General features: G+C 42.7%; 1 long non-coding RNA gene across 2 annotated transcripts in view; it reads left to right on the forward strand.

Moving 5' to 3' along the window:
- Nucleotides 1-23451, forward strand: part of LOC136863038 (uncharacterized) — a 639732-nt gene that overhangs the window by 301770 nt on the left and 314511 nt on the right. For both annotated transcript variants that reach the window (XR_010859138.2, XR_010859139.2), the window contains exon 2: nucleotides 9734-9838. This is a non-coding gene — a long non-coding RNA (uncharacterized lncRNA). The remainder of the gene's footprint in view (nucleotides 1-9733; nucleotides 9839-23451) is intronic.

The following is a 23451-nucleotide window of genomic DNA, read 5'->3' on the forward strand; positions in this document are numbered from 1 at the left end:
AGATGTTTAACTGTTTTACTATAGGGAATAATGTAGGATAGGCGGGATTGCAATATTGTTTGAGCAGTTCAGTAATTTTCGTGTTCTAATTATGATTGCCTAAGATTTTGTGGAGTTTAGTATACACTGACTGACAGAGCAAATGCAACACCAAGAAGGAGTGGTTCGAAAGGGATGAAAGTTGGGGAAAAAACAGAGACGGCACGGACGAATAATTGATGTTTATTTCAAACCGATATGCAGGTTACACAATGCGCACGGCATCGACTCAGTAGGATGTAGGACCACCGCGAGCGGCGATGCACGCAGAAACACGTCGAGGTACAGAGTCAATAAGAGTGCGGATGGTGTCCTGAGGGATGGTTCTCCATTCTCTGTCAACCATTTGCCACAGTTGGTCGTCCGTACGAGGCTGGGGCAGAGTTTGCAAACGGCGTCCAATGAGATCCCACACGTGTTCGATTGGTGAGAGATCCGGAGAGTACGCTGGCCACGGAAGCATCTGTACACCTCGTAGAGCCTGTTGGGAGATGCGAGCAGTGTGTGGGCGGCATTATCCTGCTGAAACAGAGCACTGGGCAGCCCCTGAAGGTACGGGAGTGCCACCGGCCGCAGCACATGCTGCACGTAGCGGTGGGCATTTAACGTGCCTTGAATACGCACTAGAGGTGACGTGGAATCATACGCAATAGCGCCCCAAACCATGATGCCGCGTTGTCTAGCGGTAGGGCGCTCCACAGTTACTGCCGGATTTGACCTTTCTCCACGCCGACGCCACACTCGTCTGCGGTGACTATCACTGACAGAACAGAAGCGTGACTCATCGGAGAACACGACGTTCCGCCATTCCCTCATCCAAGTCGCTCTAGCCCGGCACCATGCCAGGCGTGCACGTCTATGCTGTAGAGGCAATGGTAGTCTTCTGAGCGGACGCCGGGAGTGCAGGCCTCCTTCAACCAATCGACGGGAAATTGTTCTGGTCGATAATGGAACAGCCAGGGTGTCTTGCACATGCTGAAGAATGGCGGTTGACGTGGCGTGCGGGGCTGCCACCGCTTGGCGGCGGATGCGCCGATCCTCGAGTGCTGACGTCACTGGGGCTGCGCCTGGACCCCTCGCACGTGCCACATGTCCCTTCTCCAACCATCTTCGCCACAGGCGCTGCACCGTGGACACATCCCTATGGGTATCGGCTGCGATTTAACGAAGCGACCAACCTGCCCTTCTCAGCCCGATCACCATACCCCTCGTAAAGTCGTCTGTCTGCTGGAAATGCCTCCGTTGACGGCAGCCTGGCATTCTTAGCTATACACGTGTCCTGTGGCACACGACAACACGTTCTACAATGACTGTCGGCTGAGAAATCACGGTACGAAGTGGGCCATTCGCCAACGCCGTGTCCCATTTATCGTTCGCTACGTGCGCAGCACAGCGGCGCATTTCACATCATGAGCATACCTCAGTGACGTCAGTCTACCCTGCAATTGGCATAAAGTTCTGACCACTCCTTCTTGGTGTTGCATTTCCTCTGCCAGTCAGTGTATTTAATGGGTACGTAGAGCATTGGGACATACGCGCACACTGTTATGAAATAGAATTTACACATCTGATAAACATATTTTTTAAACAGTAGGCCTATGTTTGTTCATCAGTTAAAATTTCCAAGACTAGTGTGATGTCAGAGTATGCACATTCTCCCAGGGTGGTAGTATACTCGGTGAAATTGAATCAAGGTGCAGAAAAGCGAAAACAGTGAGCTCTCACTTTTGATCACCGGGATGCTGTAAGAAAGTAGTCAGCTCCTGGACGAGAAAACCAAACAAAACCACATGGAACAACAGCCCCGAAGGGACATAGCCTATGAAGCGACCGCTACTCAGCCCGAAGGCCTGTAGATTACGAAGAGTCGTGTGGTCGGCAAGATGAATTATCTCGACAGTTATTCGAGGTTTTCTAGATCAGGTACGCTATCTCACCTTCTGATAGCCTCCCAGTTGTAATCACGTAGGCTGAATGGATCTCGAAGCAGCCCTCAGAAGCACGTAAAAATCCTTGACCTGACCTGGAATCGAACCCGAGTCTTTCGGGTAAGTGGCAGGCTTGCTACCCATTGTAACCCTTTTATGGGGGTAAATGCATATATATATATTTATTTATAAATCCTGCCGAGGGAAATCCAAAGTATCGGTGATACCGAGTACTTTCAAACGGTAGGTGGTAATATTACGCAGCGAGTAAAACGCCAAATTGAGATTCGAGGCGTGGTAAAAAATAAGATCTCCAATAAGCATTCCAGAATAATCACAGATAGCGCAGTGGAAAGCAAGCTAGATAATATTAGAAAATTAAAAGAGAATGGGAAGAGAAATAAGGGACATGACGGGTGAAAATAGATGAGAAACCAAGATAAAATTTGGAAATAGATATATTAGAAGAATTAAATCAAGCTCTCAATGTTAGATGAATAGAAGCCTGTACAAATACGGAATTTTCCCAACCACATGTAATACAAATTTGTTACACCAAGAATAAAATATCCAAGAGAATGAAAGCAAATAAGAGAATAGGCCAGGAGAGGAAAGGGATAGACAAGAAAAGGATGAATACGGTACAAAGAGAAATGTTGAGCAACGAGAATAAGAAAAGGATTTACACAGTTACAAGATTGGAGAATACCAGCATGAAGTCTTCTAAGCAAAAGTCTAAATGTAATATGAAAGTTGCCACCTCTTCAATTATCACCCGAATAGGCACAAATTAACCTTGTCATGCCGGCGTAAGTCACTGTATACTATAATGAAACAGTTTCGAAGTATGCAAAAACATAAATGGCGAAGCACTGATTAAGCACAAGTGTGTATAGGAGTCGCAGAGTTGCCGATATACCACACGCACATTTGGAAAGAAAATTGTCACTAGTTAGTCAATAGAGGCTTAGATATTGAAAATACAAGTGAAATCTCGGCCTGGAAATGCACTGCTCCCAGTTAGAATATGCAAAGAAAATAGCTCCAAATGCAACATAGAAGTATTTACAATAAGGACATTATCAGTTTGTCATACCTCATCTTGAACCAAGTAGTTCTGCCCGAAAATGGAGAGTCCAGGGCACATGTCGCTAAGGACGGAGATGACGTTAAAGGTTCCTCCCTCCACACAGGGCAAAGTCCATCTCAACACATTCAGAGGAAGGCCAGGTATTTATAGTGTGGAATAATGAGAAATATGTCTCGAAGATTCCAGAGGTTAGTGGAGCATGCGTGACAAAGCAGGCGATGTCACATGACGTCAGGCGGCGAAAAGGAAGTTAGTTTATCGTAGATCGTAAAGGTGGAGAGAGCAGAGTTCGTGCAAAGTATGATGTGTGCAAATTCACATAAGTATGTAAGTTCCAGTTGAAGAGAAAATGCGGTGTGTATCATGATGAGGGTAAGTCCATATTAACAGTAGAAAAAGGTTATGTGCGTGGCGAGGTTCATAACAGTAGTTGCCGGTGAAGTGAAGAGTCCGTTACACCATACACCGTAGGGCCGCATGCTACAAGACTTAACTTTCTTTATATCAGCCTGTTTCCAAACCGACTTTACCGTAAGAGAGTTGAAGCTGCGTGAAATCGGGATACCTTATTTATAAGTTGAAAGTAATGTACATGAACGATTGTTGGTAAAAGCCGTTGATAACAATGGCAAGAGGGTACCAAGTGTAATGGATTAAGCTTTACGTCTAAATGGATTTCGTTGATGGGGTCATGTGGGTAGAATGGAGGAGAATTCACTGAGTGACCAAAAGTCATGGGAAGACAATAAATGTGATGTTAATAACGAGCTGCTCCTCCCCGAGCCCTTAAGAGTGTTGCAATACGGCGAGGCATCGACTCTGCAAGGTGTTCGAATTGTCCTGGAGGGATCTGGGCCCACGCATCTTGCACTACTACCAACAATTGATCTTGTGTAGTTGGTGCAGGGTTCATGGAGCGTACACCAACATCGACCACATCTCATAAACGCTGGATTGGATTAAGATAGGGAGATCTGGAGGGTCAATCCATGGTCGTAACCTCACTGGAGTGATCATTCAACCACCTGCGTGCCATGACGGAGCGGTGACATGGCACATTTTCCTGTTTAAACACGGCACTTCCTTCAGGGTACTCCAGGACCAGAAAGAGATGCACTCCCTGCAGCCTGACAATGGGACCTAGACCAGAACTGAGCCACATCCAGCCTGGACACAAACTTGTTGACACTCAGGATCCATAGCTTCATGGGGCATACGCCAAACTCCCATGTGCCCAACAGCTTGATACAACTGGAACCAGGATTCATCTCACCATACCACACGTCGCCACTGTTCCATGGTCCAATGCTGATGTTCGCGGGCTCATGCACGTCGTTGAGCTCTGTGTCGAGGTGTCAGCAAAGGGACATAGTTGGTCGTCGGCTGGTGAAGCTTATGCGGTGCAGTTGTCTCTTGGTAGAAATGGGTTCCTGACTCCCTACATTCAACTAGGCCGTGATCTGACTCACAGTAGCCTGTCGAATGCCCAGTTTGGTTCAGCCGATGCGACGTGATGTCCGTTCGTTAAACACCTAAGGTCTTCCCGTGCGGCGATTTACGCGGGTGGTAACATTCCTTCTGCGATAATGAAGATCCGCGCTCGACACTGTTGACTTCGGAAACCCGAACTCAAATCTAATCTCCGCAATGCTTTGACTCATGCGTCGTGCGCTGATGGTCATCCTACGTTCAAAGTCGGTTAACTCGTGACGTGTTGCCATCTTCACGACGCTGGTGTCTGTGACAGACTGCTCAGCTACGCCGCAGCTAGCCGCAACGCTCAGGAGTCATACACGGCACATTTTCTAACGGGACACCCCTTCCCGTGACTTTTGGCCACTCAATGTATATAACTTATGAAAATAACAAAGTCAGGCATAGAGTGTATGTTATGTAGAGGGAGAGAAAGGAGTCGATGCTCTGATACTGTTTTAAACGAGTTGAAGATAAGAGGTGAAAACTAAACTAGACCACAGGGCGAGTTGTAAATAAAGTATTGTGGAGGCGTATAGTTAATTCATAAAAACATGCAGACTACTAGAGGGGAAAACAGACTATAATGATTATGTATGTATGTATGTATGCTCATTTAATCATTGTATTGATTAGCTGATAATGAACTCATAAGATGCAGGCCTAACATTAGTTTTCTCCACGCAAACAAGAAGTGCAATAGGTTACACTGCCTTTGAATCTCAACGCTATTTCAACAGATATCGCAAAAATTGGATTTCATTACGCACAAAATTTGTTACCATTATGAGTCTGACGTACCTAACAGTGCCTTATAATGCAATTTCCAGCTTTCTAGGTCATAATGCGGTATTGCAGTTCAAACATCACATTCGCCTCGTTGCTCCATGCCAATGACAAGCGTTAATAAGCTTTGATGTCCAATTTCCAAAGAGCTCTCACCTAGAGATCAGTCTCTATCCAAATTAACTAGGAAAGTTCCTTTACTCCCAATACACTAGTCAGTTTACGAACACTGACAGATAGAACCATTCAACAAGCTATGTGCCAAACCAGTATTCGTACTGCAATATGCGTGCCAGAGAGAAGGGCAAAATCTTCGTAATAAAACAAGGAATAATAATGTTATTGAGTTTACAACCGCTAACTACCTTTGCTGTTTTCGAAAACGCTGAGGAGCTAAAAGTTTTTCCCCACATAAAGTTTTTTACATGAAGATAAATGTAAAAACACGGGACTGGAGCAGTTGAGCATCTTCAAATACCACCGGACAGTTACGCGTAGGAACCAACCAACTTGGCTCAGATGACCTGCTGAGGCATATAGCCTGTATTATTGTTATCCTATTTCATTTTGTGAGCTTATGGCATTGTGACCAATAGTCTTTTTGTTATGATAGCTTAAGAGTAAGCAACATGTTATGTTGGGATTGGAATGTGTACCTCAGATTTAATATCTCGCGAATGTAGCAAGGTGCAACTGATAGATCCAGAAATCGATGGCTTACTTCTAAAACCTCGTATCTCCCAATGCACTTCCTATCCATTTTATTCCTTAAGTCTGGCCACGCCTCCCAGCCACATATGGATGTTCAGTACATCAGAACAATTGTAGTAGTGTTCATTTTCCTATGCTGATGTGTAAAGTAAAATGAACCCTAAATACTTTAAACTGTAGGAGTGCTTAAATTCGCCATGAAAACAACATCCCTACAATACGGTATGGTATGGCCCATTTTCCTTTACACTTTAGCATAGGAAAGTGAACACTACGAAAATTGTTCTGATGGACTACATATACATAGGTGACTGGGAGGCGTGACCAGTCTTAAGGAATATAATGGGTAGGAAGAGCATTGTCACATACGAGGTTTTAGAAGTAAGCCAACGAAATACTGGACTTTATTATCGTGCTCTGCTTTCCCATTTCACTATTAAACGATATATGTGCTGAAAATAGTAAAATCATCTCATTGCACACTTTTTTGTTATTTTGCTAGTGGTTGATGTCGTATTAGTTCAGATATCGTCGCACCTATACCAAAACTGCGAACGTGACAATGCTCTTCCTATCCATGATTTCCTTTAAGACTGGTCACGCCTCCCAGTCACATAAGCTATTGATATGCAGTCCGTCATAACAATGTTCGTTGAGTCAATTTTCTTAAGCACGCGTGTAAGGAAAATGAACCTTATTTAAATCATACTCTAGGAGTCGGCCAATATGTCGCACAAACATTGCATTCCCACAGTATGATAGAGTAAGGTTCATTTTCCTTTACACACGCCCATATAAAAATGAACTCAACGAAAATTGTTCTGATGGACTGCATATCAATATGCGGCTTTGAGGCTTGATCAGTCTTCAGGAAAGTAAACGAAATGGCGTATGGCTTTTAGTGCCGAGATGTGTCCGAGGACTTCGGCTCGCCAGGTGCAGGTCTTTTGATTTGACGCCCGTAGACGACTTGCGCGTCGTGATGAGGATGAAATGATTTTGAAGACGACACGTACACCCAGTTCCTGTGCCAGGGGGAATTTAAAAATTATGGTTAAAATTCCCGACCCTGCCGGGAATCAAACCCGGGACGCTGTGACCAAAGGCCAGGACCCTAACCAGTTAACCAAGGAGCCGGACTTCAGGAAAGTAATGAATAGGAAGAACATGGTCAGATTCGCGATACTGCTAGCGCAGCGACTATATCGTTGGCTTTCCTTTAAATCCTCGTATGTCCCAATGCTCTTCCTACCCATTTTATCCCTTAAGACTAGTCACGCCTCCCAGCCGCATATGTATATGCAGTCCATTCGAACATTTTTCGTTGTGTTCATTTTCCTATGCCGATGTATAAAGGAAAATGAACCTTAAATACAATTTACTGTAGGAATGGGTTAATACGCCATGAAAACAACATCCATAAAGTACTTTATTATTATTATTATTATTATTATTATTATTATTATTATTATTATTATTATTATTATTATTAACAAGTACATCGCAAATGGGAAACATCTCGTTGGCAATGATCACTTACAGTAGTGTAATCATAAAGTAAAAATAAGATAATTACCCAACAACAACAAACAAACAACAAGAGTACAACAAGCAATTCAATGGAAAGAAAATATTACAAGAAATATTACTAGTTTAACATTCTAAATCCAGCATCCTCAATGTAGAAATTCACACATAACTTAAATATTTCCAGTGCTTAACACTACGGCTTGCAATACTATAGTTTGAGCTTACTACTAGCTGAACATTATAAGTGATAATAAAGTGAAGTTAAAACATAATTACCCTAAACAACAACAAGAGTACAACAAGTAATTCCATGCAACGTAATTATGACAAGAAATAGCCTACTACTTGTTGAACTTTATAAATCCAGCGTCATTATACTAGTTATACAAATTCACACACAACTTAAGTATTTCCAGTACTTAACACTACTGCTTACAATACCATAGGTTGAACTTACTACAAACTTCACCCTACAAGTGCTAATAAAGTAAAGTTAAAAACATAACTACTCAACAACTACAACAACACGAGTACCAAAAGCAATTCCATGGAAAAAAATATTACAATAAATACTACTATCCAGCATCATCCATATGGTATAGTAAGGTCCATTTTCCTTTACATATTACATATTAACCAGTCTTAAGGATTACAATGGTCAAGAAGGGCATTGCAACATACAAGGTTTTAAAAGAAAGCCATCGATATTCATCCAACATATAAATGAAACGCCCCACATAGAGATTCTGTCTTTGAAATGACATTTATGATACTATTCTCGGCATGATTTGATTCAAAATGTATGAATTGTATTCCTTACGACCAGCACATGACGTTTTTGATTTTGCAACCCAGTTATAAGGTTTTTTTTGTCTATCGTCGTTGCGCCTCGAAATACCGCTATGTGACAAGGTTGAGGGAAGGTATACTGACCCGCAGAACATGTGACACTTAGAACGAAATTTCGTTGATACAATTCATGATATCGTCGGCTTACTTCTAAAACCTCGTATGTTACAATGTCCTTCCTACTCATTATATTCCTTAAGACTGGTCACGCCTCCCAGCCACGTATTTATATGCAATCCATCAGAAACTTTTTCGTAGTGTTCATTTTCCTATGTTGTTATGTAAAGGAAAATGGACCTTACCACACCGTATTGTAGGGATGTTCTTTTCATGGCGAATTTAAGCACTCCTACAGTTTAATGCATGTAAGGATCATTTTCCTTTCACTCTCCCACAGGAAAATGAACACAACGAAAAATGTTCTGATGGACTGTACATCCATATGTGGCTGGGAGCGTGACCAGTCTTAAGGAAGAAAATGGATAGGAAGTGCATTGAGAGATACGAGGTATTAGAAGTAAACCGTCGATATACTGAACCTTAGATAACAGAACCTTTCTGGTCAGAGATCTAAGCTTAAATATTATCACATACGGGTTTTCTAGACGAACGACGATGTGATAATAGCAAGATCGTGTGAAGAGTACCACGACCCAAAGGTAAACATAATTATTCTTGTCTTTGTGCATTACCTTTATGCTCATTTTACCATTCACCGGGCGAACTGGCCATGCGGTGAGCTCGCATCCGGGAGATAGTGGGTTCAAATCCCACTGTCGGCAGCCGTGAAGATGGTTTTTCGTAGTTTTCCATTTTCACACTAGGCAAATGCTGGGGCTGTACTTTAATTAAGGGCACGGCAGCTTTCTTCCCATTCCTAGGCGTTTCCTGCCCCATCGTCGCCATAAGACCTATCTGTGTCGGTGCGACGTAAAGCAAATTGCAAAAAAGGTTTTTAAAAATTACCATTCATAATCAGTTTTTGAACCAGATTAAGTGAAAATCCATAATGGAATGTTGTTGTAATAACCTGATAATTTTTGGAACGGATAAGCTAATAATTCTGTATTCACTGAATGACAAATTAATTAAATATTTTAACCTATTGTAACATCTCCCTCTCCTGCTCATGATGCCTGTATCTCCTGCGTTTTCTATTTCCTCTGAAGTTATTCTATTTATATTAAAACCTTTCATTGCTTGTTTGAGTACATGACTCGCCCTGTTTTTTTGGGGGGGCGAAGTAGTGGTGGTGGGGGATCATTATTTCATTCTACGAGAAATAACTGAGATATTAAACGTCTAAAGTATGTCAAATTAATTTCAGAATTTCCTGTAACATCTCATCATGAACTTTACGACCTTGTACTGCCCTGTACTCCTCACTTGTTGGCGTCTTGCTTCTGGAGTTGCCCCAAGATCGTACTAATTGGTAAGTTAACACGTTCAATAACGTATTATCCTTATTATGATATTATACTGATGTCATACAGTTTCAAGATTGGAGAATAAAATAATTATATGTACGTAACCAAGATAATTACCAAGATATTTCTGGATTCATATTCAGTCATTAATTGCATTATATTTTGCTGAAAATATAGGATCTCTGGAACTCGACGTACAAAATACCAAATACATAATTCGGTCTGCGTAATTTCTTATTTGTAATGAAAAAAATGAAAACCTACAACCTGTTTTCTAGTCTTTGACCGGGTCAGGGATGTAATGAATGAATCATATCATCACTTCACCGGTAAAAGGTTGTAATTCACAAAGCTCTTCCTATCGATTATTCTCCTTAAGACTGGTCACTCCTCCCAGCCACGTACGGATATGCAGCCTATCAGAACAATGTCCGTTGTGTTCGTTTTCCTATGCCGACGAGTAACCGAAAATGAAACTAACATGCATTATACACTAGGAGTGCGTAATTACGTAATGCAAGCATACATTCGTATAGTATGGTACAGTAAGGTTAATTTTCCTTTACACATGGGCATAGGAAAATGAACACAACAAAATTTGCTCTGATGGACTGCATAACCAGTCTTAAGGAGAATAATCGATAGGAAGAACTTTGTGGATTACAACCTTTTACCGGTGAAGCGACGATATATAGGCTAGTAGTACGACGGGGTCGCCACTCCCAAAGTGATTAATGAATGACTGATGTATGCTATGAAATTAGAATGGAGAGTGTTGCTGGAATGAAATATGACAGGGGAAAACCGGAGTACCCGGAGAAAAACCTGTCCCGCCTCCGCTTTGTCCAGCACAAACCTCGCATAGAGGGACCGGGATTTGAATCACGGTATCCAGCGGTGAGAGGCCGACGCGCTGCCGTCTGAGTCACGAAGGCTTTCTTATTTGTACTACTGCTAAATATTTTAACTCTTTCTTTGATGATAATAGGAAGTATGTTGTAAACAACAAGAAGAGTTTTGCTGGAAAGACTAATGCCTAAGGCGGACACCAATATTCGTCAGGTGAATCAGCGTCCATGAACTCTAACTAAATCCCTGACACATTAACTTTTTTTAAAAAATTTGAGATTTATTGAGGTAAGGGGAATTTTCAACAGAACTCAAACAAATTTCTTCTTCTTGCATATCCTTTAACATAAAATTTGAGAGAATTTTGTGTTCACCATCCTTATAACCAAGTATAGTAGTTTATAGGTATTTCACATATTTCGAGATTTCGTTCGTATGTATGCGAAATAGATTGTCAATCATTATACTATGCAAATAATTACTTCATTTGTTTAATTATGTATTTTACTGTCGGATGATAACAAATTTAAGTACTCGCCACCCCATATGAATGATAAGAACTTGAAAATAAGATCAAGTTAAACATGAAGATTCTGAAATACTATGTGTATGCATAATGTTTTGTCGGTTTTTGTGGTAAACAAAACGCGCAATTTTCAAGGAAAATTCGTTGTTTGTTTACTTAAAATATTGGCCATTGGCTTCTACACACTTCGCCCATCTTTCAATGAAGTTATGAATACAATGCCAGAAAAACTGCTTGCCATTTGCAGCAAACAATTCGTCAAGCCATTTTCCAACTTCCTCGAAATTGCTGAAGTTTCAGCTCTACGAGCGTTGATGCGAGGAGGTGATAGTCAGATGGCGCCAGGTCGGGGTTGCACGGAGGGTGCGGAAGGATGTCCCATCCAAGCGATTTCAAGGTGACTTTCACTGGTTTTGCTGTGTGAGCCGGCGCACTGTCATATAACAAAATCACTTTGCCATGTCTTATGGCCTACTCCGGTCGTCTTTCGATCAATGAGTGATTTAAGTTAATCATTTTTGGCAACAGCGTTGTGCATTAACGGTTTTGCGGGGCTTCGAGTGTTCATAATACACAATACCGCTTTGGTCCCACCAGACACAAAGCATGGTCTTCTTGCCGAAGAGATTTGGCGTTGGTGTTAAAGGACCGGCTTCGCCAGGTGACAGTCACGATTTTCTCCACTTCGCGTTTTCAAAATAAAACCATTTTTCGTTATCCGTCACAATTCTGTACAGAAATGATTTTCTTTCGTGGCGTTGAAGCAGCATTTCACAAGTGACTTTGCGATGTTCCATTTGCCGTTCATTCAAATCGTTGGGACCCATTTACAGAGTTTACTGATCTTTCCCGTTGCTCGTAATCATCTGCTGATTGTTTATTTCGACATATTTAATGCCTGGGTAATCTTCCAGAGCGCACACTGTTTTCACATTGAAATCACCACGTTTAAATTGTTGAAACCATATCTCATATCGTCGCTTCACCGGTAAAACGTTGTGTCCCACAATACTTTTCCTATCCATTATTCTCCTTAAGACTGCTCACGCCTCCCAGCCACATATGGATACGCAGTCCATCAGAACAATGTCCGTTGTGTTCGTTTTCCTATGTCGACGATTAAACGAAAATGAACCTTACATGCATTGTACACTAGGAGTGCGTAAATACGTAATGCAAACGTACATTCCTACAGTACGGTACTGTAAGGTTCATTTCCCTTTACACATCGGCGTAGGAAAATGAACACAACAAAATTTGTTCTGATGGACTGCATATCCATACGTGGCTGGGAGGCGTGACCAGTCTTAAGGAGAATAATTGATAGGAAGACCTTTTACTGGTCGAGCGACGATATCTTCTAATCGATGGAGCGTGTTCAGCGTATGTTTCTACCAGAAACGGTGACTTTCCACAGCATTTTTCTTTTGATTAAATAAGAAAATAAATGCGTGCCGCAAATGTTCTTTTTCAGGCACAAATTTCGACATGATCACTGAACGATACAACACAGACCCTAGTGTTTGGCGGTCTCAAAAGAAATCAACTTGTGTGTGTTGGTAGATTAATGTCACACGAACAAACTGAAATATGTGCCAAATTCATACGTTGCCTACTGCTTGCTGGCGCCATCTCTAAGTGAAACGGGAAAAGACTTATGCATACACCTGGTAAGGTTTGAAGGTTTCTGAACTGGAACTGGGAGCTAATTTTCAAGCACATGATCGTTAAAATTATGTTAACACAAGTATTACAGACAAAATATACTTCGCTGTCTCATTGCTGGAACGTCTTTGCAGGTGACGCATTCGAATTTTTAAAACCCCATTTTAAAAGCGAATATTTGCAACAGTTTTCCTTCTGCGGTCTTCCCTTTAAATATGCCAGTGATGAGACCCATTATAGTTACAGGGATGTCCTTATCGTACTATTCAACCTTCCTCACGGTAACTCGGTCGAATAACCATTGTATTTTGCATATACTGTAGGTGGACTGTTTTCCTTAGAGAGTGCAGCGATTCCAACCATGGTTTCTCTATCATTCTGGTCATGTTAGTTATAGAACTGTCCCACTCCATGTTTGAATGGTCAGTATAGTAGCCTTCGATTCAGGGGGCCCCGGTCTCGAATCCCGGCCGGGTCGGAGATATTAACTTTAAATAGTTAATTCCATAGTTTTGGGGCTGCGTGTGTCCCCAACATCGCTGCAACTCACATCAGTATCCTTCATCACAACAACACACAGTTACCCATGTATGGCAGGTGACGCCCACCTTTGTCGGAGGGGCTGCCTTCAAAGTACTGCACCAGGCTAGCAATAGCCACACGGAGTTGTTGTACTTCTAGGACTCAAATCACAAGGCACGAACTTTGTTGCCTTTCTCTGTACCATCTCTAGTCAAATGTTAAGTCCTGACTGCTCCACTGGTAAAATGAACACAACGAAAATGGTTGTGATGGACTGCCTATTCATATCGTCGCTCCTACTCCAACAACGCGAATGTGACAATGCTCTTCCTATCCATTATTTCCTTTAAGACTGGTCACCCTTCATAGCCGCATATTGATATACAATCCATCAGGACAAATTTCGTTGAGTTCATTTTCCTATGCTAGCCTGCAAAAGAAAGTTAACCTTACTGTACCGTACCATATCGTCGCTTCACCGGTAAAAGGTTGTAATCCACAAAGCTCTTCCTATCGATTATTCGCCTTAAGACTGGTCACGCCTCCCAGCCACATATGGTTATGCAGTCCATCAGAACAAATTTCGTTGTGTTTATTTTCCTATGCCCATGTGTAAAGAAAAATTAACCTTACTGTACCGTACTATACGAATGTATGCTTGCATTACGTATTTACGCACTCCTATTGTATAATGCATGTTAGGTTCATTTTCGGTTACTCGCCGGCATAGGAAAACGAACACAACGGACATTGTTCTGATGGGCCGCATATCCATATGTGGCTGGGAGGCGTGACCAGTCTTAAGGAGAATAATCGATAGGAAGAGCTTTGTGGATTACAACCTTTTACCGGTGAAGCGACGATATATTTACCCGCTGCTAGAGTATGATGTATTTCAGATGAATTTTCCTGTACATCCGCGCATAGTAAAATGAACTTAATGAAAATTGTTCTGATAGACTGCATATGGACTGGCTGGGAGGTGTGACAAGTCTTAAGAAAATAAGGATAGGAAGAGAATTGAGAGGTACGCTGTATTGCTCGTGCAGCGACGATATGTAACTTGACACATTCAGTGTTATGTGCTGTATATTAAGAAAATATCAAATAAATATTGAAAATTTCGTAAGGAAGAGCATTTCTTGCCCCACATCTCTATATTCAGACAATCGTCCCATCGCTGGGCCCTGCTTACAACTTATATACAAGTTAAAATAAATCATCCCAGTTGTGTATCACCTGTTTTACGACTCCCTGATCAGCAAGATTCTACAGAGGAAGGATCAGAGTGATGTACAGTAGGCTATCGGAAACCGATTGTTTGATAAAGTGCAATATTCTGGATATTTAAAATAAATCTTCTGTCAAGCATTTATAGCATCTTGGCAGCGTCCAGAACGTGGATTAAGAACAATGAATTGAGATATGAGTGAATATCAAGAGATTTCCTTGCTATTAAACTCGAGTCGAAAATAAAAGTGAATGTAGCAAGACAAGTAAGATGCATACCGACGGTTTACTTCTAAAACCTCGTATCTCTCAATGCACTTCCTTTCCATTTTCTTCCTTAAGACTGGTCACGCCTCCCAGCCACATATGGATGTACAGTCCATCAGAACAATTTTCGTTGTGTTCATTTTCCTGTGGGAGGGTGAAAGGAAAATGAACCTTGCACACTTTAAACTGTAGGAGTGCTTAAATTCGCCATGAAAATAACACCCCTACAATACGGTGTGGTAAGGTCCATTTTCCTTCACATACTAGCATAGGAAAATGGACACTACAAAAAAGGAGCTGGTGGACTGCATATAAATATGTGGCTGGGAGGCGTGACCAGTCTTAAGGAATATAATGGGTAGGAAGAACATTGTAACATACGAGGTTCTAGAAGTAAGCCGACGATATAACTCTTAAAAAAGCATTGCACTTCCGACTTCTACACATCCATACAGCACTAAAGGAGATGACATAATAACTAAGAAGCGTTTGAAAGTGTTAAGCTCCTTTTATCTCTTGAAAAACTCAATTCGCTTGACTCATGTACTATTTCGACCATACCCTAAATTGTAACTATCATATTATTAAAAGTCACGAATTTTCAATTATTATTTTGAACACTCTTAGAGTAATTTTATTATTCAAAACGTATGCAGTCTCAGTAGTAGTTCTATCCTAATAACACATGATTTCATAATATTATGATATTACGCATATAAGTTAAGCATATTATCCTGTATTTATAGTATTGTTTGTATTTAGCAGCATTTAAGTCTCAAAACACAATCCTTTGTTAATACCGACCTCCGTTGTCCAGCTGAACATAATGACAAGGCAACTAAAAATTGTGGTGTGATTATCAGCATACTATATTAAATTGAAGAGTCTGGTGCAAGAAGCAGCCAGCTCCACTTTTAGGTCAGTTCCCTTACTGTAAGCTATCATAAAACGATGACTGCACTTGTCAGTGCAAGGATCAGACTGCTCCACTGATTTGGTACGTAGTAATGGAAAAAAGGAACAGACAGGGTTATTTCACTGTTTATGCCGGTGCGTGACTGTGGACAGCTCCTGAGGTATTCCGTTTTGTTGTGATGTATGATTTATATTTTGGGGTACGGCAGTCAGTGTTGAGTATTATATCCATAATCCACAATCGGAAATGGAAAAAAGAAAACCAGAGAATATATATTGGCAGAAGGGCATCGTGTGCTGATCCAGCGTACAAGTCACCAGTTCATTGATTGGGCTGCTGAACAGGCCACGCTTTCATACTACAGAATTCATTTCAGGAATTTGTGGAAAAGTAAGATCTGTACTCGTGAAGGTAGAACGTTTAAAATATCGAAATATTGATATCAATGGCCTCGTTCTAACACCACGTATCTGATAAAGTTGTTCCTATCCATTACTTTCCTTAAGCATGGTCTCCCATCCCAGCCACATATGAATATGCAGTCCAATACAACAATTTTCGTTGTGTTAATTTTCCTATGCTAACGTGTAAAGGAAAATGAACTTTACCGTTCCCGTTGAGTAAGAATGTTGTCTGTATGACGTATTTACGCACTCCTGCAGAATAATGTACTTAAGGTTCATTTTCCTTTACGCTCAAGCACAGTAAAATGAATACAACGAAAATTAGAGACATGATATGGGCTTTTGGGATTATGCCATGCCAAGAAATTGAGGTTAAACTCTTAACGTTTCACAGAGAGCTTTGCTCTGCGTCTTCAGAATACATCTAGACTGTTCACGAGGAAGACATTACGATCACAAACGCCCTGTCTCCGAGCTAGAGAAATGAATAAAACTTGGCTAAAGTCGGTGGTCCAGCCTGGAATCGATCGCACTGCCCTATGAGCTGAAGGCCACTAGGCTGACCGTTCATCCAACGAGACGGACTCATGGAAGGTAATCTGCAATATGGAATATAATATGTACTTTTCTTAGGTCTGAGATCTCATGTCATTGGTATCTTCATACCGATATAGTACGTCTTCGTTGAACCTCCAAAATGCACTATGTGAAATAGTTTAGCTTAGAAATTTGGCTGGTAAGTTTCTGTCATCTAAGGTTCAAGAGTGTCAAGGAATTCTCGCTTTTCATAACATATCGTCGCTCCTATACCCAAACCACGAATGAGACAATTCTCTTATTATAACTTACATTGGTGTACATTACAATTTTCATTGAGTTCGTTTTCATGTGCGAGTGTGTAAAGGAAAATGAACTTTAAATACATCACACTCTACGAGCGGGTAAATATGTCATGCAAACATACATTCATTTTCCTTTACAGAACAGCGTAGCAAAATGAACTTAACGAAATTTGTTCTGATGGACTGCATATCAATATGTGGCTGGGAGGCGTGACCAGTCTTAAGGGGAACAATGGATAGGAAGAGCATTGTCACATTCGCGGTTTTAGCTCAGGAGCGACGATATGTGCTGCGGATCAGCATTTCTCCAAAGCTGTTTTCACATAGCGGTTTTTGCAGGCATAACGGCGACATGCTCCATACTTTCAATTCCATTCTATTCTGGATTGTTTTGTGGAAATTAGATTTAACCAGTGTTGGGTTTTTATAATCTGTTCTAAAATGTGATCAACATCAGATATAATGCTGTAGCGAACTTTCTGAACGAAATTCGTACTCAACTGAATCCACAATGTACCAAACTACCACCAAAAAATTCTACGTTGTTTGATATTGATTTAGAGACGTAGGCATATTTCGTTATTATAACATTTCGGCATCCAATGTACCTAAAATGATTTTTCCCTTTTTTTACTGAGGAGACCTCTAAGCTTCCTTTTTTTGTGATTTCACACGAAAAGTCGTGTCTTAGGACAGTATATAATAATAATTTCGTGTAGCTATTTATAGCCGCGTGCAGCCCTTGTAAGGCAGACCCTCCGACGAGGGTGGACGGCATCTGCCATGTGTAGGTAACTCCTTGTTATTGTGGTGGAGGATAGTGTTATGTGTGGTGTGTGAATTGCAGGGATATTGGGGACAGCACAAACACCCAACCCCCAGGCCAATGGAATTAACCAATGAAGGTAAAATTCCCCGACCCGGCCGGGAATCGAACCCGGGACCCTCTGAACAGAAGGCCAGTACGCTGACCATTCAGCCAACGAGTCGGATGTCTTAGGACAGTAATGATGGGATAATACGTGATTCAGTGACTCCAGTCGAGTTCTAGAGGAACTCATTCGCTCCTCCTTCTAGATAGCCTATATCCTCATATGGTACGGTGCTGGCACAACTATTCTTCGATATAGATAGATAGATAGATAAGAAATGGGTGAGCCCTGTTTTCGCAGAGCTCCACACGTAGGTCTATGAAGACCCTTTGTGCCCCTTGGACGGGTTTGCCTAGTCCAGCCCTAGTGTTCCTATAAGGGATACCAGTGTCCGGATTTTGGCGTTCCTGATGTCCTCCAGGCTCACAAAATGTGAGCCCAGGAATCGATGTCTAGTGCTTGCAAAAGCCTCGCACTGACATAACACATGCGCGGAGGTCTCCTCCTCCTTACCGCATCTTCTACACATCGGATCCTGGGTGATTTTCATGATGTGTAGGTGTCTCTGTAAGGTATTGTGGCCTGTTAACAGTCCAACTACCATTCTCATTCTGGTCCTATTCAAATTCATTAGGACCTTTTTATAGCTTTGACTAGGCCCTTTGATAAGTTCACGTGCCTGTCTTGCTATGGTTAACCTCTTCCAAATATCTAGGTGAGACTGGTTTATCCATTGGGATATTGCCAGTCTCACACTTCGGAGTGACACTCCCAGGAAGGGCTCTGGTCCTATGAAGGAACCCATTGAGCCCTGTTTCGCTAGTTTGTCAGCTTCTTCATTTCCACTGATACCTGTGTGCCCAGGAACCCATAATAGGGTAACTGAGCTAAGCTCACACAGCTGATCTAACATCCTTTGGCATTCCCATACCAGTTTTGATGTTGTTTTAACTGCACATAGTGCTTTTAGCGCTGCCTGGCTATCACTACAAATAGTGATATGTCTTCTGTGTCCAGGCATATTCCATATATTTACAGCACAGGCTAGTATTGCGTATACTTCAGCCTGGAAAACAGTAGCATATTTACCCATAGGAAAGGAGAGCCCTGTCTTAGGCCCCCAGACCCCGGCGCCTGTGCCCGTCTCCGTCCGCGAGCCGTCCGTGTACCACGTACAGCCCCCAGACTTAAGACGGGCCCCAGCGTCCGCGGCCCACTCCTCCCTTGTGGGTATCACCACTGTAAATTTATAATTCAAATTAAAGCTAGGCTTCATCAGATCCCCGATCATCATTGTCATAGGGCAAGTCTGGTGAAGCCTGGTAAGAATATAGGCATGACCTCTATTCGGGTTTTTGAAGGACCATCCTCCGAGTGACCAAAGGCGATAGGCACTCATTCCCGCTATTACTTTAACATATAAATGTAATGGGGGAAAACCTAGGATGGCCTCCATTGCACATAATGGTGTAGTATCCAGTGCCCCTGTTATTCCTAGACACGCAAGTCTTTGGACACTGTTTAACTTGGTACTCACAGTTTTGCTCTCTGAGCCTGGCCACCAAACTATAGATGCATAGGTGATCGTGGGCCGTACAATGGAGATATAGAGCCACTGGACCACCTTAGGTCTTAGGCTCCAAGTCTTCCCGACGGCCCTGCGACAGGCCCACATAATTTTGCGAGCCTTATCCACCTTATGATCTATGTGTTTCTTCCAACTCAGTCTTGCCTCAAGGATTACCCCTAGGTACTTAACCGAAGTTGTCTTAACTAATTTTTTCCCAAATAGGAAAGGCTCTGACAGTCCGTCTAGCCTCCTCCTCTTGGTAAATACCACAAGCTCCGTCTTATCGGGATTAACCGACAAGTCTGTCTCGTGGCACCATCTTTCCACCCTACGTAGAGAGCCCTGTACGAGTTCAGAAACCGTACTGGGGAAATTTCCTACCGCCATCAGGCTTATGTCGTCCGCATAGCCTTGGGCGTATATTCCTCCAACATTTAACCTGGTAAGTAGTTCATCCACTACCAGACACCATAATGTTGGTGATAATACTCCTCCCTGTGGACACCCCCTGTCTATATTAACTCTCAACATTACAGCGTTGAGGGTAAACAGAACTTGACGGCCCTGCAGTGAGGCCATAATCCATTTTATGAGCATGCTGCTCACTCCTCTTCTCTCTAGACTACGTTCTATGGAGCCCAAAGATGTATAGTTGAAGGCCCCTTCTATATCTAGGAATACAACCATGGCAAGTTGTTGTTGATCCAAGGCACTCTCCAGCTTAAAAACCAGCTGGTGCAGTGCCGTCTCAACCGACTTCCCTGGTTGATATGCATGTTGGTGGGAATGCAGGGGAAAGTCTCTTAATACTTTCTCCCTGATATGTCTATCCACCAGTCTTTCCAAAGTCTTAAGTAGAAAAGACGTTAGACTAATGGGTCTATAATCCTTAGGTCTAGTATATGAAGACCTTCCGGGTTTAGGTATAAATACCACCTTCGCCTGACGACACAAGGAGTACACGTACCCCATAGTGAGACAGGCTCTAAAAATTCTAACCAGGTATGGTATAAGGACCTCTCCCGCCTCCTGAAGAAGCGCCGGGAAGATTCCATCCACACCTGGGATTTTATAAGGGGCAAAGGATTCTAATGCCCATTTAACCCTTCTTGGGGTGACAATCTCTGCGGCTTCCCTCCAGCCACTTTTATCGGGTCTGAAGGATCCGCTCGATTCTACCTCACAATTCGTGATTACCGAACCTGGAAAGTGGGCATCAGGCAATAAGCTCAGGGTCTCCCCCCCCTGTGGATGTGTATCCACCAGAAGGAGTCTCCAGTGAGCCCAGCCTTGCCTTTTTATCCAAGGTTAAAATTTTATGAAGCCTTGCCGCTTCATGTTGACTTTCAATGGAGTCACAAAATTGTCTCCAAGATTTCCTAGAAGCCTTTTTGACTTCTGACTTGTACCTTCTTTGTGATTCTTTGTAAGAATCTAGGCTTTCTTGATCCTGAAGTTCCCTGTATTTATTCCAGAGCCTTCGTGTATTTCTCCTCAGGTGTTCAAGATAACTATTCCACTTGAAGCTTCCTGTTACTCTCTTTGCCTTAACAATAGGGCAGTTTAATTCATAAGAGGTAACCAGTGTCCGTGTGAGAAAACTCACACTGAGCTCCAGCTCCTCTTTGTTTTTAATTATGTTTGAGGGTCCTCCCTCCAGTCCCCTTCTCACGTCCTCCCTAAAAGATATCTAATCGGTTCTTCTAGGGTTTCTGTAAGACGGGATCTCGATGGATCCCTCTATATGGAACACAATGTGTCTATGATCTGACAAGGAAGGCTCCAAAGAGACCTTCCAGTCTTTAAATTCCTGCATGATTCCCATGGAACCCAGGGTAAGATCTATGATCCCTTCGCTCCTATTATTAATGAATGTAGGGGTATCACCAATATTCATGATCTCAAGATCAGTTGTACATAGAAATTCTATGAAGTGCTCTCCCCTTCGGTTTGTATTTTTGCTTCCCCAAATGCTATGATGAGCATTGGCATCGCATCCTACTATGAGGTTTAATCCTTGTTTCCTACAGTATATCACCAGTCTCTTGAACTCCTCCGGCGGGGTGGAGATTCAGAGTCTCCTGGGAAATATGCAGAACAGACAACTAAGTCTCTTGGCTGTCCGCCCTCTTCATATCTCATTAGGACTGCTACCAGGTCTCTACTAATGAAACCCGGTATAGCCCAAGCGTTATGATCCTTAACTAGTATACAAACTCTAGGCTTCTCCTCTGCTATTCCACTGAATAGAGTGAAACCTGCACATTTTAGTCCCATGATATGTCCCTGTCGAAGCCAGGGTTCTTGTATCAGGGCGACCGAAAACCCGCCTTTCTGGATACTTCTATTAAGTACCCTAGAGGCCGCTATACAATGTTGTATATTTGCTTGTATGAAAGTAATCATTCTTTACTTTCATAGAATACTTTACCTTATGCGGTCTCCGGAACTTGCAGCTCCGTCTCCCGCGATGGATCCTGGGGCTTGGCTGGCCCCGGTTCCTGTCCGGGCTCCAGCTCTTCGCCCCTGCTGGTCTCGGTTTTATCTGTGGTGGGGTTGGTCCTCTGCTTGTCACGCTTGCCCTCCACCAAGGTGAAGGTAGCCACATGCACCCCGCAGAAGATCTTCTTCCCCACCACTTTCTCCACATCCCTGGAGTCCATGCTGACCACAAGGCGGACACCTCTCTTCTCCTCCTTGCTGTCGTAGACCCTCCAGCTGGTGGGATTTAAGCCATGGTTCTGGCGTGCCATTCTTCCCAAAAGGACATTATTGGATCCCTCCACTGTTGACGCTGTTGTGATAGTAGAAGTCCCCTCAGCCCCAGGAGTCAGGCCCTCTCTGGCCTGCTCCCGGGCCTTTAAGACCTTCTTATATCTCCTTTTTTCAGCGCCAGAGCGCTGTTTCTTCTTCTTCTTCTGGACCTGTAGATTGCCCACCTCTTGAGTGAGCCCTCTAACTGTCGAAGATGAACTATCCGAGGGTATCTCCGAAGAGTCCCCTTCGGTCGTTGTTGTAGTGTTTCTCTCGGAGGCCCCAGAAGGGCTCTCCGGTTTATGGATGGCTACCGTATTCATACAAATCCCACGAGTAGCTAGGGAACTATATGTCCGCCCAGGCAGAGCCCCGCATACCTGGGTAAGGCTACTTACTTCGAGAGGGCGCCAAGTATCTCGAAGGCTCCGTCTAAGACACATCTTCCATGTGCCATGCACCCCATCGGCACGGGTCGCGTTACACCTTAGGGTTGGGCGGTGCTTTAGCTTCCTCCTCCTTGTATGCCGAACGGTTACCCTTCTTCGATATAACTGAAGAGCTGTCTAGTACGAGATTTGGAGAAGGATACAGACATCAGTTATGGGATTCACGACGCCATTTACTTGGCTCTCAATACAGTACTGCCCTCTAATGACAGATAAGTCGGTGAGTGTATTTTAACATTTCCTTCAGAAACATTAAATAGATAAATTTTCGTGGCCCGTTACGTGCCATAATTTCTCAATTTGAGTTGTCATCCATCTTTTATTATTACTGTTAAGACGAAATGACACTTTCAGCCATTACACATACTTATCAGCCGGGGAGATAACGGGGTGCTCAGTTCAGTCTGGAAGATGCGAATTTCATTCCTCGTAAAAAAGTCGCGGAAGTTAAAATTAGACACCCATGTCTGGAGTAGCGCATGCTCCTGGGGTTCAATCAGCTTACAGCAGTACTGAGCGAATTGGCTGCGCGGGTTTGGTCACGCAGGTGTGAGCTTGCATTCGGGAAAATGTAGATTCGAGCCCCATTGTCTACAGCTCTGAAGATAGTTTTCCGTGGTTTCCTGTTTTCACCACGCAAATGATGGGGCTGCACCTGGACAATTTGGGGGAGGAGAAGACAACAGATTTACTCAATTTTAAGTTAAGAATTGTTGAGGCTCTTATTAAGATGGGTAAACCAAATAAAAGGA

Source organism: Anabrus simplex, chromosome 2 (genome assembly GCF_040414725.1).
Source record: "Anabrus simplex isolate iqAnaSimp1 chromosome 2, ASM4041472v1, whole genome shotgun sequence".
Classification (NCBI taxonomy): domain Eukaryota; kingdom Metazoa; phylum Arthropoda; class Insecta; order Orthoptera; family Tettigoniidae; genus Anabrus; species Anabrus simplex.